The following is a 19,126-nucleotide window of genomic DNA, read 5'->3' as shown; positions in this document are numbered from 1 at the left end:
GAACACGCCGGGCCCTCATGGGTTGACTCCCTTTGAGATAGTATATGGGGCACCACCCCCATTTATTGATTTCTTTAATTCCAATATTGCTAATTTTGCTAATAGCCCTTCCCTAGAAACCCATCTACAAGCTTTGCAACTTGTGCAGAGAGACATCTGGAGACCCCTGGCTGCTGCCTACCGGGACAGGCTAGACCAGCCGACTGTGCCACACCCGTTCCAGGTGGGGGACCTCGTATGGGTACGCAGACACCAGACTAAGAATCTTGAGCCCCGGTGGAAAGGACCCTACACTGTCCTCCTGACGACACCAACCGCCCTGAAGGTGGACGGAATCGCTGCGTGGATCCACTCTTCCCACGTCAAGGCAGCCCAACCGGAGGAAGCCACCACACCGCAGACATGGAGGGCCCAACGCACCCAGAACCCCCTAAAGCTGCGATTCACATGCTTACACTCCTGACACTAATCACTCTGAGTATGTGCTGGGAGGAGGGGGTTGGTGGACAACCAAGCCCTCACCAAGTTGTCAACCTCTCCTGGGTTATAGGCAACTTGGAGACAGGGTGGACACAGGTGTTAGCCAACGGTGCTCACTCCCCAGGCACCTGGTGGCCTACTCTAACCTTTGATTTATGTCAGCTGGCTAAAGATTCATGGGGGCGTACCGAGAAATCTCCCCATTCTGGCTGGTATGTCTGTCCGGGAGGAAAGAGAACCACCCAATGTGGGGGGCCAGAAACCTTTTACTGTGCTAAATGGGGATGCGAGACTCATACTAATGGGCCCTGGAAAGCCAAGGGGGGAGATCTCATGACTTTAACTGGCTCAGCTGGGGAATCTAACATCCAAATGAGGTTTACTGAGGCAGGAAAGAAACATGATTGGAAATCTGGGGTACGGTGGGGTCTCCACCTCAATACCCCTGGGCAGACCCATCCGGGCCTGTTGTTTTCTCTCCAATTGGTTCGAGAGCGGGTTGCCCGGGCAGTAGGACCTAACCTAGTCCTAAAGGATCAAAGACCCCCCTTGTTCCCTGCTCCAGCCCATTTGCCTAGATTCACTCAAACCTCTCTAGTGACCCATTCCTTCACAAGTAGGGATTCCGCCGCTCCGACCACTCACACACCAGGCATAGGAGATCGGCTACTCAATCTAGTGAAGGGTGCATATCTAACTCTCAATTATTCAGACCCATTTAGAACTCAAGAATGCTGGCTATGTCTAGTCTCCAGCCCGCCTTATTATGAAGGAGTAGAGGTTTTAGGAAATTATACCAACCAGACTACAGCCCCGGAGAGCTGTTCTGCTAGTCTTAACCATAGATTGACACTTCCCGAGGTCACAGGACAGGGGCTCTGTATAGGAACTGTGCCACCCACTCATCAGGCACTCTGCAATGTCACAAGAAAAGCTCCCACTGGAAAATATTATTTAGCTGCCCCACCAGGCACTTATTGGGCCTGCAATACTGGTCTAACCTCGTGCATTTCGGCCATTATCTTAAACCAAACATCTGATTACTGTGTATTGACAGAGATTTGGCCCAAAGTAATCTATCATGAGCCTGAGTATGTGTATTCCTATTTTGAGGGACAACCACGGATCAAGAGAGAGCCCCTCACTGTGACTCTAGCTTTGTTAATAGGGGGAATTACTTTTGGAGGAGTAGCTGCAGGTATAGGGACAGGAACTACCGCCCTCATAGAAACAGGCCACTTCTGTCAATTACAAGCAGCTATGAATGCAGATTTGAAAGCAATCGAAGCATCTATAAGTGCTTTAGAAAAGTCTTTGACATCTCTATCAGAGGTGGTCCTCCAAAACAGAAGGGGGCTTGATATGATGTTTCTCCGAGAGGGGGGGCTATGCGCTGCTCTAAAAGAAGAATGTTGCTTTTATGCAGACCATACTGGAATAGTAAAAGACAACATGGCCAAACTCCGTGAGCGCTTGGCCCATAGACAAAAGCTGTTTGAGTCCCAACAGGGATTGTTTGAAGGGTGGTTTAATCGATCCCCATGGTTTGCTACTCTGTTATCAACTTTGATGGGACCCTTAATAATCCTTCTCCTGATTCTCCTATTTGGACCCTGCATCCTAAATAGATTAGTACAATTCATAAAAGATAGGCTTTCAGTCACTCAAACTTTCGTGCTAAGACAGCAGTATCAACTAGTAGAACAACAACTGACTGAGGTACTTTAACCAAGTAGAGAAATAAATGAGTGAAAGATTCCACTCAAGGACAAAAAAAAGAAAGTGGGGGAATGAAAGACCCCCTCCCAGAAAGGGAATTGTACAAGCCCCAGGCCCTCAAACATAAAAATGAAAAATAAGTTTTAAATACACAGGCTTAGAACGAAAATAAGTCTTGTGGGAAAGTTCAAGAAGTTCAAATGTGTCCCAAGACTTGTGGGACAAGCTGACCGAACATTTAGACAAAATAACCCAGAAAAGAAAACAAAATGCAGAAACCAGACTAAATTATGGGCATTGCTCCATGGGCCACCTGGCAGGAAAAAGAAAAAGTCCCTGACCCCCCGGAAGCCCTGACCACCATGTACTTTTTGCTAACTCACTGTTATGATTATAGCCAAAATAGGTAACATACACGTATGCCTCATTTACCCCACCAATCACATCCCTGTAACCATGCATCTGCTTCTGTAAGCCTGCTTCTGCTCCCCAATACCCTATAAAAACCCGTCCCTGGTTCTGCTAGGCGCGCCGGTCTTCCGAATTGACTGGGATGCCCACAGATACCTGTGCTTCCTGATCAATAAAAATCCTCTTGCAGATTGCAGCCTGTGGACTCGGACTGGTCATTGGGCTTGAGGATCTCCCTCCTGAGGGAAGATTCTCTCTGAGAGTCTTACAAGTACAGTTTTATACTGAAAGATCCCCCGAGCGGGGAGACCCTCACTCAAGTCTCGGGATGACGCGACCCCCCCCCCAAGAACTCACACAAGACCATCCTTGCTGTAATCACATGAGGTTTATTGATAGGAACCAGTGCACTGGGGTCGACACTCATATCCCACGAAGAGGCAGTGGAGTTTGACCCCAGAGGCTGGGAGAAAGAGTATTTAAAGGGAGAGGCTGTGAGCCCCAGGGGATGGGGGGATGTCAAAGGGGAATGCACCCCAAGTTATAGGATTGTTTTATGGCTCTAGGAGATAAGGGGACGCCAAAAGGTTTTATGGCCCCCTGGTTCCTGGAACAGAGCTATTACTAAAACTGGAGGAAGGTCAGGTCGTCCTCATTGTTCCCAAAGCAGGCCTCTTCTTTGTCCTTTTGGGGTAAGTGTTTGTTAGAGTTAATGATGCTCCTGCACCTGATAAACATCTGGATAGGCTTTGCTCAGGCTCAAGGGAACTCTATCTGTAGGACACAATGACTAGAGCAGTATACAATAAGGACTTGGACAAACATCACAGGGGTAGGGCCCGTTACTCGTTTACTCACGTCCGGAAGGCGGGTGAGTGAGTCAGTACCAGATGCCCTGGAATTTTTAATTTTCTTATCTGCCTTAAGACGCCATCTCTCATTACATACCGTAGTGGGTGGGTTACAGCGGTGGAGATTGGGCATATGGGGTGGGGTGGGTCATTGGTGAGCTCAATCGACCTTTTTTTTAGGTTGCTACAAACCAGGGCAGCACGATGGTCCTTGAAATGCATTCTTTTAGATAAGGTTGAGATAGTCCTGCTGTGAGGACCAGACTCCCTGGTGTCTGGGCATTCCAGGAACCCTGCCAGACAAGATTGGTGCACTCCCTCCTGAATGGGAGGGGCTGTCCGAGGCTGGTGGAAAAACACTAGCTCTCTGAGAGGCGAAGCTTCTGAGGCTTGGACTTGCCTGGAATTGCCCAGTTCTTGGAAACAGAGGTTGTCGTGGAATCGGCCTAACCTTCGTAGGAACAGTAAAAGTAGGACATTCTTATGCCAGGCTTAACTCTGAATAATCACATGGAGACCCTTATATATATTAATACCTTCCAGCACTATACCTGGACAGATTCTGAGCTATTCCAACCCAACATTCTACTTTCCAGCCACGTGGCCCATTACCTGCCATCTTAGACTTGCTCTGGCCTCCTTCCTTTGTGGGTTGATGGCAACTCCTGTCCTGCCACCTGAGACCTTCCTTCTCGGGGCAGAAGTCTCACCTTTTCCTCTCCTGCCCAGCTATAGCCTATTCAATAGCTGATAGAGTATGATGCTTTACAAAATACGGATTCATACAGAGATCTGGACTGCAACCAGATCTCTGGGTGCAGAAATCAGCATATGAATGGGAAGGATCAAAGTAGCAGGATAAACACCATTTTGCCTTTCAAACTCCATTTTGAGTTACTTGCCCTAGGAGTGACAGGGCCCCACCCTTTGAAAGACCCACTCCATGAGTCTTAACTCAGAGCTGCAACAGGCTTGAACGAGCCCAGGCACGCCCAGATACCTAGGGCCGAGTCACCGTTAAAACTAACAGACCATAAAAGGAAAGGAATACAGAACAGACTAGGAGTACTGGATCTGGCAGGAAGGGATAAGTCCCTAGCCCCCCGACATTCAGGACGTCCCAGCCCGCACGTACTCTTTTACCATGTTACAACCTCATTCGAATATGATTCAAACCTGCCAATGTGTGTAGCAATACCTTATTACCTCATCTTGTGAAATAACCAATCATATGTGAACATGTCTATATGCCTCGTTTAAATCCACCAATCCCCGTAACTATGCATCTGCTTCTACGCCCGCTTCTGCTTCCCAAACCCTATAAAAAGCCCCATGCTGGAGCTGCTGGGCGCACAAGTCCTCCGAAGAGACTGTGTGCCCAGAGGTACCTGTGTTTTCAATAAACCCTCTTGCTGATTGCATCCGAGTGGACTCGGCTCGGTCATTGGGCACTTGGGACTCCTCCTGAGGGAAAGGTCCTCTCTGGGACCTTTCAAAGATGCTCCTTTTAGATGTGTGGTCTCTTCTTGTGGTTTGAACAGATGCTATGCACCAGTTTAAAAGGTCAACATTCCTTCACCCACATACCCAATCATGTAACACTAAGGCTTGGAAGCCCCTGCTTGCAATTTTTTTCCCTATATAAACCCTTAGCCCCTCGACTCCGGTGACATTTTCCTAACCTGTTGCATCAAGAAGGTTTTGAAAGACCCTCAGAGGGAGGAGGCTATCGCTCCAATCCTGAGGACGACGACACCCCACGAACACACGAGGCTCACGTCTCCTGATGCAAAAGCAAGAGGTTTATTCGGGACACCAGTGCACGGGGGCTGGACATGGTCCTCACGCAGGACGGATGTGAAGAGCCCCAAACAGCAGAAATATACAGTTTATATAGTCACACAGCTATTCCCATACCAAGGATATCTAATTAGGCAGGTGTTTACCGTCCTGGAGTTTCCAGGACAAGGCCACAGCTACGTCAGCACCAGTATTCCAGTACCAAGGACATCTGACTTGACAAATGTTTTCCGTCCTGCAGCACAATCTACAGTAGTCAGGCAGCTTCCCGGAGATGTTTCCTGCCTTGCAATTGCCCTGCAGTTCTGAGAACAATACAGTCTATACCGTCTGTTCTTGTGGTCGGGCAGCTTCCTGGAGAGTGGGTGGGAATGTGCTTTCTGTACTTTCTGGTCTATTGTCTAACGTCTATGGGCTAAGCAGAGGCCAACTTAAAATTTTTTACTCTTAAGAGATGGCTGCACTGATGTCAAGTGAGGATCTTTCAGTTTGTGACTCAAGTTCGAAATTGAATAAAGACTTTCGTGTGCTTGCATTGGAGTTGTGGTCTTTGGTGTCTCTTGGGGGTCTCTCAATCTGGGCATAACAAAAGCACACTGCACAAGAATATCCCTCATCAGGGAACACAGGTTATTTCAAGTACACCACAGACAGAGCATACAGCAGCCTTGGGACTGATAACCAAAGAGGAAAATTTAGGTTCCCAGGAACCTTGACATCTTCATGATAGCACACACACACACACACACACACACACACACACACACACACACACACACACACACACAATCTATTCACACCAGACAGAGAGCCCACGGCAGACCAAAGTATAGATATGTTATAGTACAACTTGGTCGTCAGGGTTCACTTCTTGGGATGAAAACCTTATAAGGTTCTTCCCCAGGACCCTACAGCCCCCTGAGAATGTAGATGAAGTATATTCCAACACCCCCACCCTGGCTAATGGTACACAGCCATACAAGCTTTGTCCCCAGAGACCCTGGCCACCTCCCCAACGGCATCAATACTCCTTTTCCCTTGAATAAATTGAACCAATCCTCTGAAGCCGCTTCCGAGTATGTTAATTGCTGGCACACTCACTGCCGACTGAAATTCTGTACTGTAGTCAGTCACCCATGCCTGGCTAAGCTTCCCTCACTCTAGTTGTTTGCCGCACAACAGTTCTCCAGTAGGAGAGAGAGAGATAACTGAGTACCCTTAGCCTTCTGGCATTATCCCAAAGGCCCTAAGACTCCCTACACTGGGAGCTGGCAATCTATTTTTCCCTTCATTTTCATTTTTGCATTGGGTTCATGTATGTTGAAGTGGCGACTGATACCTGGCCAAGGCTACATCTTGGCATTGGTAGACGGCCCTTAAACCTCTACCTGGACCCCAACAGCCAGTTTGGGTGCCGGCTAACAAAAACAAAAACAAAAACAAACAATGACCAGTTAAAAGCCATTTAGGGTAGTCACTGATTTGTCTGAAGTTTGCAGGCAGGCTTGTTATACTGAGACCAAGGGTTCTCCACAGACCACCAGAGACAACCAGGAGTTCAACTGCATGTAAAAGCAGAGTCTTTATTCAAGCTCGAACTTGGACCTTCCAACCTCTCCAAAGCAGTGGATCCATGTGGAAGGCCTGGACCTGGTAAAATCTTGCCTATTTATCGTGTTTTCAGTGGGGTGGGGAGCTTTCCAACTTGGCAGTTACATGATTGGCTAATATTTGTGAATTTACAACTTGGTACATTCCTACTGGCTAGCAATGACTTCAGTGTGTTATGTACAATCGTGGCTAACTGCAGCGATCTATTTTGAGATATCTGTAACATTAGGTGTTTTCCTCCGAGGAGCTGATTGGCTGTCACTAAGGGCGGAGTAGTAGTTGTTATATTAGGAAAGTTGTGGCTGTTGCTAGGGATGTCTTGGTTTCTGGAACATGAAAGGTAGACATTTTAAGGTTGCTCCCCTAGACAAAAGTTTAGAGCAGAAGAAACTGGTCGGGCCCTGGAACTGCAATTACATCGGCCGGTTCAACAGCTTTCTCCCAGGAACTACCTGACCATAAAGTTAGATTAAAATCTTAGAGAACAATCTTGAGAAGCAGAAAGCTTCTCCCAGGAACTGACGGGCCATAAAATTAAACAATCGTGAGAAACAGAGAGTTTCTCCTTGTGATTTTTCACTGGTATTCTCCACACTTTCCAATGACACCATCCCTGCCCCCTCGAGTTGTGGTTTCTTCCTTTAAATACCCTTTCTCCCAGCCTCTTGGGGCAGAACTCCTCTGCCCCTGAGTGGGATATGAGTCTCGACCCCAGTGCACTGGTTCCTATCAATAAACCTCATAAATTACAGCAAGGACAGTCTTACGTGAGTTCTTGGGGGGTCGCGTCATCCTGAGACTTGAGTGAGGGTCTCCCCACTCTGGGGGTCTTTCAAACAAATCATGGTTTTTCCAGTTTCTGAGTTCAGCCTGAGGGCAAGCTCACCATAAGATGAAGCTTGAATACAAAATGGTGTTTGTAATGTCTGGCTGGGCCCCAGGCTTACATCTGGGACTTTGGGAAATCCCCTGGAGAGCTGCACAGGACACCAGAAAATTCCTCTCTGACCTCAGAGTTTCGGAACCTTTTCTGTCACGGGAAATACCTCATCAGAGCAAATGAAACCTCAAAAGAGGGAAATACATGGCTGTTGTTGTAAAAATATAAAAATAAAAAAGAGTAGTTGTCTTTTTCTCCCGCTAGGTCTGCACAGCGGTGCCCCAGATATCTCCTAGATATCTGGGCGGAAACACATCCCAGCCACACACTTTCTTACACTCAAACCCTCACATAAAAGAACACACAACACAATAATCTTAGATCCAATTGATAAGACATAATTGCCCACTTAAACATAAAAAGCCCGGTACTATCAATCCCTTGAGAACATTAATAACAACCTGTAAATACACAGAGCAGAATCTTAACATCACCTGCCATCTTGTCCTGCCACGGCTTCTCACCCTCTCTCTCTCCTGTCTTCTCTTCCTCTCTCCCCTAGTCTCCTCCTCTTCCTTCAAACTCCTCTCCCGCCCATCCTTCCTTCTCCTCCAATGACAGGCCTCCTTCTATACTGTACCTGCCCCTCGCCAGTACTTTACAAATTCAATGGAGAGGTGATTCTGGTGAAGTCACCTGAGTTCTGAGTCCTTGACTAGGCAGCTGTCCTTGGGGCAGTGGAATTAGCATCAAAATACAGTAACTTCAGGGCAAACCACAACACATGGCCTTTCAAAATCCCATGGAATAAAACTTACCGAAAAAACAAGCCTCTTCACTCGGAGAAGTCTGAAATAGTGCCATGTATGGCCACAGAAGACCCTTACAGCCTAGCCCAGTACTGAGACACCCAAGAAGGTACCTCCCCCTGAAAGACCCATCCCATGAGTCTTAACTCAGAGCTGCAACAGGCTTGAACGATACCTAGGGCCCAGGCATGCCCAGATACGTAGGGCCGAGTCACCGTTAAAACTAACAGACCATAAAAGGAAAGGAATGCAGAACAGACCAGGAGTACCAGATCTGACTCACAGGCCACCTGGCAGGAAGAGATAAGCCCCTAGCCCCTGACATTCAGGACGCCCCAGCCTGCACGTACTCTCTTACCATGTTGCAACCTCATTTGAATATGATTCAAACCTGCCAATGTATGTAGCTATACCTTATTACGTCATCATGTGAAATAGCCAATCATATGTGAACATGTCTATGTGCCTCATTTGAATCCACCAATCCCCGTAACTATGCATCTGCTTCTGTATGCCCACTTCTGCTTCCCCAAACCCTATAAAAGCCCCATGCTGGAGCTGCTGGGCGCACAAGTCCTCCAAAGAGACTGTGTGCCCGCAGGTACCTGTGTTTTCCAATAAACCCTCTTGCTGATTGCATCCGAGTGGTCTCGGCTCGGTCATTGGGCACTTGGGTCTCCTCCTGAGGGAAAGGTCCTCTCAGGAGGTCTTTGAAAGGGGGACAACATTCATGCCCCTAGGACTAAATCCTAAATGCAGCTACATCTTGAAATAATGGGGTTGACCCGGATTTTAGAATTTTCTTGCTTCTTCGCTTGATTTTTGTTTAAATGGTTTTTTTTTTCACTTAATAGCAGAAAGAATTCGATATTAAAGGTCTCATCATGGGAAATTATTTTCCCCGAATGGGGAGAAACTCACCGTGACTTGGATGACACCCTGGTGTGGGGAGTTTCTTCCACCTGCTCCTCTTATGGATCAATTAATCCCTCCCTTATCCTCCTGGGGATTTAAAATAGTCCCTCATAAGACACAACTTATCCCACCTATTACATTCCTAGAGACCGAAGTCTCTCTTACCTCTTAGCTCTTGCCTCCCTCCATAGCCTTTTGAGTAACCTGGCTCCAACCCCTACTCCCCTTCCCACAAGCATTCTCCAGCCTCTCTTTGACCACCTAAAAGGAACTAAAACCCCTCCTCCCCAAGAACATGCTCCCTTGAGGCAAATCTAACCTCTAAATTCTTTCACATGGCCCTAAAAGACATGGCACTTGCTAAATATGACCCTACAATCCATATAGCTTATCTTCAATTCCTTCCCTGCACTCATAGGAGCCCTATATCAGCCCCAGGGGGTGCTAGAATGGCTTCATACCCTGGCAGAGGGACACCTGGGATTCTGACAGAGGTCTATACCCTTGTCACCATGATAAAAATAGACAGACTAGGGCAATGCAAACCTCAGGCAAAGAGCTAGATACCCTTACAGCACCTATTCCTCTCTTCCACATTCAATGGCTGTTGCAAAATCACTCCTAGTCTGCTATCAGTCTAACAGGATTCCTAGGGCAGATTGAGAATCATTACTCTAGCAAAAATGGATCTCTGCCTTGTCCCTGCTTCCTTGGCTTCCCCCTTGATTCTTCACCAAAAGTCCTATTTCTGGGGCACTCATATATTACACTGATGGGGGCGAGAGGGGGCCTGTTGCAGTCATCTATTGCTCCATCAATGGCCCTTCAACCGTATACTTCAGAGAATTATCTCATCACTCTCTACAATTCAAAGAAATGTACACCATTTACTTAGCCTTTTAAAAAGTTAAGGTACCATTTAATCTCTTTTCAGACAGTACTTCTGCCGCTCTGTTGGCTGGCTATATCTCTTGTCAGATTATATGACAATATATGTGCTTCTTGCACTTCAACAGGGGAGAGTTGCTGGTGCTGATTCATGTTTGGTGTTTGCTATTGGGCTAGACTGCTAATATCCTGATAATGAAGATTGGAATTGCCTCAAGGAGCTATTTCTAAACAGGACCACAATGCTCTTTGACCAATTTTTCTCCCCTGCCTTTGGTCAGTGGGATAGAAGGGAGATTGTATGAAAAAAGTATGAAAAGAAAGTATGAAAAAAAAAAAACAACCAAATTGGGCTGGAAAGATGGCTCAGTGGTTAAGAACACTGACTGCTCTTCCAGAGGTCCTGAGTTCAAATCCCAGCAGCCACTTGGTGGCTCACAACCATCTGTAATGATATCTGATGCCTTTTGGTGTGTCTGAGGACAGCTGCAGTGTGTACACTCATATATAATAAATAAATTAATTAATTAAAAAACAAATTAAGTAGGCTTTGAAAAGTCTAAGCCTACAGGTGGACCCAATATATCTTAGGCATTCACTTCACTTTCAATGTAGTAGAGGAAAAGTTTTGATGGGTTAGAAATTTTATTTAAGGAGGTTGACAAAAATAACAGTTACTGTTATTGGATGATCTCCTGCCTTTCTCCCAGATGGAGATATTTTGGCTTTGCTTCATAGTCTTCATGTATACCATTTTGAAAAAGGATTGGGGGGAAAGCTGAAAATTCAGAAGGTTTACTCAATTCTCTTGCCTTACAAAGGATTGAAGAATTGGCTATTTGCTTAGAGAGTTTATAAATAGAGGTTGAAGTGCTTGAAAAGCAAAAAGAACCAGTAGTAAGAGGAGAACAGCAGGGTTCTGATGTCATGGTGTCTGAGATCAGGAATTTACCACGTGATAAAACAGGGAGGCAAACTAGGCAGGAAGGCAAACTGCTGCCCCACCCTGATCCATGAACTTTCACTGCCATCAGATGTATTTCTCAGAAAGGTCACAAATTTGTCATACCAATAGGCAACCTGACCACCAGATGTTGGTTTCTCAGAAAGGTCACAAGTTTGTCATATCATTAGGCAACCTGATCACCAGATTTGTGTTAGCCTTCTGCAGCTGGCTGGGGATTTTCCATCATCCTGACCTCTTAATTAACCCAGTCATACTTAACTCTAACTATAATATTAACATCAATAATGGAGGGTTTTAAGGGCACAGCATATACCTCCTAATGATGATACTCATGCTTATAATGAGTTGGTAGGTTGTCCAATAGATATGCTACTTCTAGAGCATTTTAAACAGGCTGTTCTCTATTTGTTAAAGAACTGTTAGGCTACACAGAAAAGAGTTATTCCCCAGGATTAGAAGAAATTGGTGTCAGCTGTGCTAGAAGCTGGTCAACAATTATAATGGTTGTCATGATGGAGGCATGAATCCATGAAAATAGAACAAAGTAATATAGCAAGGGGGATAAATGTTACCAAAGACCAACTACTTGGTAAAAGATGTTATGTTAACCTACAAAAACAAATTTCAATCTAATGATGTTTTATTAAACAATGTTGTGTTGCATCTTTAAGAGTTTAGGATATGATTAAGGAGGTGGGGGAGGGGGGTCCACCTCATATATTAAGATAATACACAGTCCTGCAAAAGCTTTACTGATTTTTTCAGAGATTGTGTTCACCTGCAAATAGAGCCATATCATAGCCTGAAACCAAACAGTTATTGATAGAGATCTTGGCATTTGAAAATGCAAACACTGAATGTAAGAGAGTAATCAGACTATTTGAAAGTACAAGGAACCCCTATAGAAGAATGGATAAGAGAGACAACTGGCATTGGCTCTTGGGAGCATCATGCCAATGTCATAGGGCAAATCATAGCTAGAAGTCTTAGGAATCAAAATGGTGATTCTTTAATTGTGTTGGAAATGTGGTCATTTTCAAAGATATTGTAAGGCTAGATGATTCAGAACTCAAAATAGCAGATACATTGACTCTGGAGACTATGGTATTCATAGACGAAAACAAGCAGGTTTTGGCTACAATGAAACACAAAAGCTTACAGGATAGTGTAGCCACTGTGGAGAGGGAAAGCATTGGTATAAGGATTTTAGGTCCAAGAGAGACATATGAGGTAATTTCTTGCCATCAGACAACAAAGAGAGGGGCCTGTCAGCTTATGGGCCCTCAGCAAACAAAATGAACCATCTTCCTTGGTACCAGGATGTACCAAGCAGCAAGAAAATCAAAACTAAGTATTTCTGATCTTATACATGCTATAGAAAGAAGTATACCTTTGGATGTGACCACAGATATGCCTCTTACACTAACCTCAAAAGTTGAATGTTGCAAGTTAAACACTGGTGTTAATGGCCCTTTACCTTCAGAAACAGTAGGAATAATCTAAGGAAAAAGTGGATTAACTTCTCAAGGACTTATTGTGCTTCCAGGTATAGTAGATGGGGATAGCAAGGAAGAAATTAAAATCATGGCAGATGTGAAACGGGAGATTCAAATTAATGCAGGGGATAGAATTGTTTAACTGTTGTTGTTTCCTTATATCAAGGGTAAGGTTACTTTGGTAGAAAGAACAGCAGCTTTTGAGAGTACTGGAAAACATGTGTTCTATCAAACAGCGGTTAATGATCAGAGATCCAAACTGATGATACAATTGAATGCTGTTGAAATAGAAGGTATGTTGGATACAAGAGCTGACATTAGTATAATTGCCCAAACATCTTGGAATCTAGATTGGTCACTTCAGAAAGTTTACACACAGTTTATAGGAATTGTTAAATTATCAGAAATAAGACAAAGTGATAGATAACCTGTGTGAGGCCAGAGGGCAAATAGGGAAGTTGTGACCTTATATGCCTGACATACCCATAAATTTATGAGGAAGGGACCTTTTACAATGATGGGGCACTCAAATTAGTATCCCTGCAATTCTGGGGACAGCAAATAAGGAAATTAGAGGTGTTATGGTAAATGCTCGCAGGGAAGGTATTGACATGGGTGATTGAGAACAATCACAAACTGTTCCATTGTCCAAACACAGGACATTACAGGGCTTGAGTTCCCAAATTTCTAAAAGGGGCCACTGCTGACATGCCAATGCCCTTGCCCACAAATTGTTATCAAACAGATCTGTGTGGCAAGAACACTGGTCCATAATAAAGGAAAAATTGCAGGCACTTGAACAACTGGTACAAGAGCAACTGAAGTCTCAACATATAGAGAAGTCTACCAGCCCTGGAATTCTCCTGTGTTTGTTGTAAAAAAAGGAATCAGGTAAACAGAGAATGGTAATGGATTTAAGAGCAGTTAATATAGTAATTCAACCCATGGGTCCTTTACAGCTTGGACTGTACCTTCTTTGTTACTGAGATCATGGCCTATAATAATAATTGACTGGAAAGATTGCTTTTTCACAATACCCTTGATTGAGCAGGATTGGAAAAGGTTTGCTTTCTCAGTATCTACACTGAACAACAGTTTTTCCAATTAAAAAGTTACCATTAGAAGGTACTTCCACAGGTATTCTCAAATAGTCAACATAATGTCAATATTTTGTGCAACAACTATTAGAAGTAATTCATAGGCAATTTCCTCAATCGATCATTTATCATTACATAGATGACATTTTGTTGACTGATTCTGATAAAGATGTTTTAGAGAAAATTTCTACTGGCTGAAGCAGAAAGAATTAACTCTTGTAGAAAAAAAGACTACAGGATGCATGTATAGATAGAATTAATCCTAAATGTGGTTGTATTTTGGTCATTTTGCCTTCAATTCATTCTCCTACTGGGCTCGTTATGCAACAGGAAGATAGTATTATGGAATGAATTTCTTAGTTCATAAACACAGTAAAAAATTGAAGGCATATATAGAAAAGATTTCTGAATTAATTATGAAAGGTAGAATAAGATTATGTCAATTGTCAGGAACAGATACCGCTGAAATTGTAGTACCTCTGACTAATGTTGAGATTATGCCATTATTGGTGATCAATGAAGATTGGAAAGAACTTGTATTAACTACTTGGGTGAAATTAATAACAAATATCTGAAAAGCAAATATACACAGTTTTTTTAAAAGAACTAATTAGATTCTTCCACATATTGTTAAGAGAATATCAATTCCAGAGCATTCTCTCTATACTGATGCAAACAAGATAGGGATGGCAGGTTATAAATCAGACAAAAAAGCAAGGTGATCAAAAGTCCATATTCCTCAGTTCAAAAACCAGAATTATTTGCAATTCTTATGGTATTATTAGATTATCCTGAAAATCTTAACATACTTACTGATTCTTTATATGCAGAAAAATTTGTTTTGCATATAGAGGTTGCTGAATATGTTCCCAATAACCCAGAATTCGCTTTGTTATTTATACAATTGCAACAGGCCATCCGAAGTAGAAACTATCCATTATATATTGCTCATATTAGGCCTCATACATGTTTGCCAGGTCTGTTAGCTCAAGGAAATAAGGAAATTGACAAATTACTAATAGGAAATGTGTTTGAAGCCTCAAAATTTTATGAGAAACTTCATATTAATGAGAAAGACTTAAAGAAAAATAATCTGTCACTTAGCAACAAGCCAAAGAAATAATTTAAAAAGTGTCTACATGTTGTCTGTACAACCAAACTCCATTACCTGCTGGTAGTAATCCTAAGTGTACAAAAAGAAATCACACCAAGAGATGGATGCTTTTCATTTTGCAGAATTTTGAGATCAAAGAAGTGTGTGTGTGTGTGTGTGTGTGTGTGTGTGTGTGTGTGTGTGTGTGTGTGTTACCATTGATATATACTTGGGGTTTTGAAGTAGAAACCAAGTTCTTTGGAAAATTAGTTATGTCAAATGATGGTTCGCTGAGGCACGCAGGTGAAAGGATGTCTTGCTAATGCAAGCACATGAAAGACTGCTTTCCTGAAGCAAACACAGGTGAGAGGATGTTTGGATAGAGCAGACGTGTGAAAGGACACTTGATGAAGAAGTATACATGTGACCCCACAGACAATGGGGGACGAGCACTGAGCTTTGGTTTGGTTTGTTCCACCTCGCTAGTCTTCACTAAGGACACTCATGTATTGGCTTGCCTTACATAACTTTGTTGACAAAGCTGTCATTGAGAGAAACTTGTCCAAGAACTGCTTCTGAGGTTCCTCTGGCAGCTGGCTGCTTCTGCGACCTAGCCTCAGGCCAGTTGATAAGCCTAGCAGTTTCTTCTGGATTGAACTACAGCTGCCTGGTGTCTGCTTGCTGAAAGAACTAGATGACATCTGTTGAATCATACTTGGCGTTTGTTATGGGACTAAACTGCTGCTCAAGAAGATGAAGCTCACCCCCAAAGAACTAGTGCTGAACAGGTCCATTTCCCCCACATCCTAATATTTTTTCTCTTTCACTACCCACACTGGGTAGTGAGCGAGAGGAGAGGTTGAATCCTGATTAAAAGTAGGTTGCAAAAAATGTATGCCTACAGGGTTTCAATGAGCAACTGCTTTCAGTTCTGAAAAATCTGATTGTGTTATTACACAATTATTGGAAATGATAGCAATTATGGGACTATCCACACAAATTAAGACTGTTAATGCTCCTGCTTATGTATCCAATAAGATGAAGTAATTTTTGCATATTACAATATAAAACGTATTACTGGTATACCATATCATCCCACAGGACAAGCAATTGTAGAAAGAGCCAACTGTATCTTAAAAGAGATGCTTATTAAACAAAAAGGAAGAATAAAACCCCCCGGGGACAGAATAAATAATGCTTTGTTAACCCTAAATTTTCTAAATGTTGGTGAAAAAGGAACAAGAGCAGCTGAGAGACACTGGGTTATCGAAAAAACTGAGAAACTGGGCCAAGCAATATACTCTAGGTGATGTGTTGGTATTACAGTGGAAACTAGCAATAATTTTAAGATGGGGGTGTGGTCATGTTTATGTATCTACAGGTACTGAAAAACAATGTGGTTACCATCAAAACTTACAAAGATTAGATCTGACCAGGGAAACCCTCTTATCAGCTGAGACATGAATATCTTCACCAAGCAAATGGCCCAGGTGATCCACTCTTCAGAAACTGTCTCAGTTACTGATTTCTCCAAAATATGCACGGAAATCATCTTTAGAAGGGCTAGCAACAATGATTGGTCACACAGAGACTGAACAACAAATGCTATAGCTAGCTTTTCAAAGACTGACCATTTTTTTTCTTGGGCCCCAAATAGGAATTCTTCACCCCAATTCAGCAGGAAGAAATTATAAGAAGATGGTTGTCCTGGTGCCTTAAATTGGGGTGGATGGTTTTGTTTGTTTGATGTGTTATGGTTTTTATCCAGGGTAGGAGGTCGTTATTGGTATGATCAGTGGAGACACAAAATAAATTTTAAATCAGGGATCTCTTTCCTCTGTTTTTCCTTTTCTCTTATCTAATGAAGGGGGGAAAGATCAAAAGGGGAATAATATAACAATAAATAAAAAATTAATTGCACAGTAAACACCCAAGTGTGCTCTGTAGTTCCCTTGGCCTTGACTTTGTGCTAAAGTCTTTTCTTTTCCTCTGCATTGAAAGTACTGTGTCCTTTTAAATGTATTCAGAAAATCAGCACACCATATTACAAAAAAGTAAAAAATTTAAAAAGTAATGAAAAGTAGAATCTACTATTTTTAAATATTTTATCTTGGCATGGATCAATGTATATTGATAGAAATTTAAGGTTGTTTGTTTTGACTATTGTTTGATATATTGTACATAAGTAGCTTACTTAAAATGTGATGTAAATTTCTAGTTTTATGGTTCTTTTAATTATTTCCATTGTGTGTAGATTGTTATTAGAGAAAAAGATTTAAAAAAATAGAAATGGGGGCTGGAGAGATGGCTCAATGGTTAAGAGCACTGACTGCTCTTCCAGAGGTCCTGAGTTCAAATCCCAGCAACCACATGGTGGCCCACAACCATCTATAATGAGATCTGATGCCCTCTTCTGGTGTGTCTGGAGACAGCTATGGTGTACTTATATATAATAAATAAATAAATCTTAAAAAAAAACAGAAATGGGTATATGAAGTATGGAAACTCAGTTGTGTCATGTGATGTTTTTCTGCAAGCTGTCTTGTGAGAAGGCCTATGGTGGTTTGCTGAAACAGACACTTGAGAGGATGTTTTGCTGAAGCAGACACTTGAGTTACTTTTACAATGGCTGCCTCTGGCTGGTGGACTAAGGGCTGAGGAGGTAGAGGAGGCACCACCAAAGACTGAGCAAAGTCCCCCTGGAAGGACAAGCATGATCTAGTGACAGCCACCCAGGTCATGTGTCCTCCACAGACTTCCCTTTCCTCCATCACTATGGCTGATTCTGTTACTCTTCATTCTAACTCTCCTCAGTCCAGCCTCTTCCTAATCCCACCTTTAGAGAGTGTTTGCTAGGAAGACAGACACAACAAAAACAGAGGAACAAGGACTGCCCACTTGAAGGATGCTGGGCCAGGACTGAGATTTTCCTACATCTGATTCCACCTCCACTGCCCTTCCTCTGTGCTCCTCACCACAGGACAGGTGACTGCCTCCAGGAGGCCTCCACAGATGGAGGTTCCAGATATTGGAGATGCCAGATGGAATCCACCAGTCATGGTGGCACCACGCTCGTCAACCTTAACACTCATTTTCAGCTCTCCATTGGTGATTCCTGGGACAAACGATGGCAAATGGGAGTTGTAGGTAAGCTACCCTGATGGCTATGCCAAACACCCTGTAGCCAACCTACAGGTCTCTTGACAGCTTGCCCCATCTTTATTCATGTTAACATTCTTCAATGGGAGGATCAAACTCAAGTGGAGGGCCAACCCATCCTCTCCTGGTTACACCCAATACACAGCCAACCTCCTTCCTCTAAATACTCACCCTTACCCTTTCAATACTTCCACTGTACTTCCCTCTCCCAGCCATTAATGGCAGCTGGTTCCATCAACATCTCGCTTCATAAATCTACTGGGCCCTTACCCACACAAAAGCTACAAAACATTCTTCTTTTTAATCTATACTTTCCCTTTTGCCTCATCGGGTCCTCTTCAAGGTCTCCTCCTACGTACGTCTGTAACATCACTGTCACTAAGCCAATATGTATTAATCCTCCCCACCCCTTTACCAGCTCCTGCATTAAACTCCTTTTCAAGGTTTCTGCACCCCTATAAGGATTGTTCCCCAGGTATATCTGTATGAGCCCAAATAACTCACTTCTCGGCTGGTAGGGGTCCAAAAGAAATGAAGGTCTTCATCCCTTTGCTCATGAGGCTGGGTTGCAACATATTACTGGGTGCTGTGGAAGTCACTATAGCAGCCCTTGTCTACACATACCATCTGGCTGAGACTCCTTGGGTTTAATCAGACCATTCTGCCGCTGACAGCCTTGAGTCCCTCCACGACAGACCACCTCCCTTGTAGGGGTTGTTCTATGGAATCAGAGTGCTCACAACTTACTGACTGTGGAACACGGAGGTACTTGTATTGTGTTTGGGGAAGAATGTTGCTTCTATGTCAATGAGTTGGAACTGGTGAAACAAAACATACAAACGCCCAAAGGTCTCCTGTGAGATCTCTGGGCATGCTATGTGCCCAATATCCCTTTCCCATGATACTCAAATCCCCTGATGGCTTGGCTCCTCCCCTCCCATAGTCCTCAC

The 19,126-nt window shown here is 43.6% G+C and overlaps 1 non-coding gene across 1 annotated transcript; it reads left to right on the top strand.

Moving 5' to 3' along the window:
• The first annotated feature begins 16,932 nt into the window (after window positions 1-16,932).
• On the top strand, window positions 16,933-17,059 carry LOC116885027. Its single transcript, XR_004385915.1, has one exon. It is a non-coding gene; the product is annotated as a small nucleolar RNA SNORA22 (small nucleolar RNA).
• The last annotated feature ends 2,067 nt before the right edge of the window (window positions 17,060-19,126 follow it).

The sequence above is a fragment of the Rattus rattus genome, chromosome 15 (assembly GCF_011064425.1).
Source record: "Rattus rattus isolate New Zealand chromosome 15, Rrattus_CSIRO_v1, whole genome shotgun sequence".
Classification (NCBI taxonomy): domain Eukaryota; kingdom Metazoa; phylum Chordata; class Mammalia; order Rodentia; family Muridae; genus Rattus; species Rattus rattus.
The sequence above is the reverse complement of the archived record's forward strand: the minus strand, read 5'-3'. Positions and strand labels throughout refer to the sequence as shown.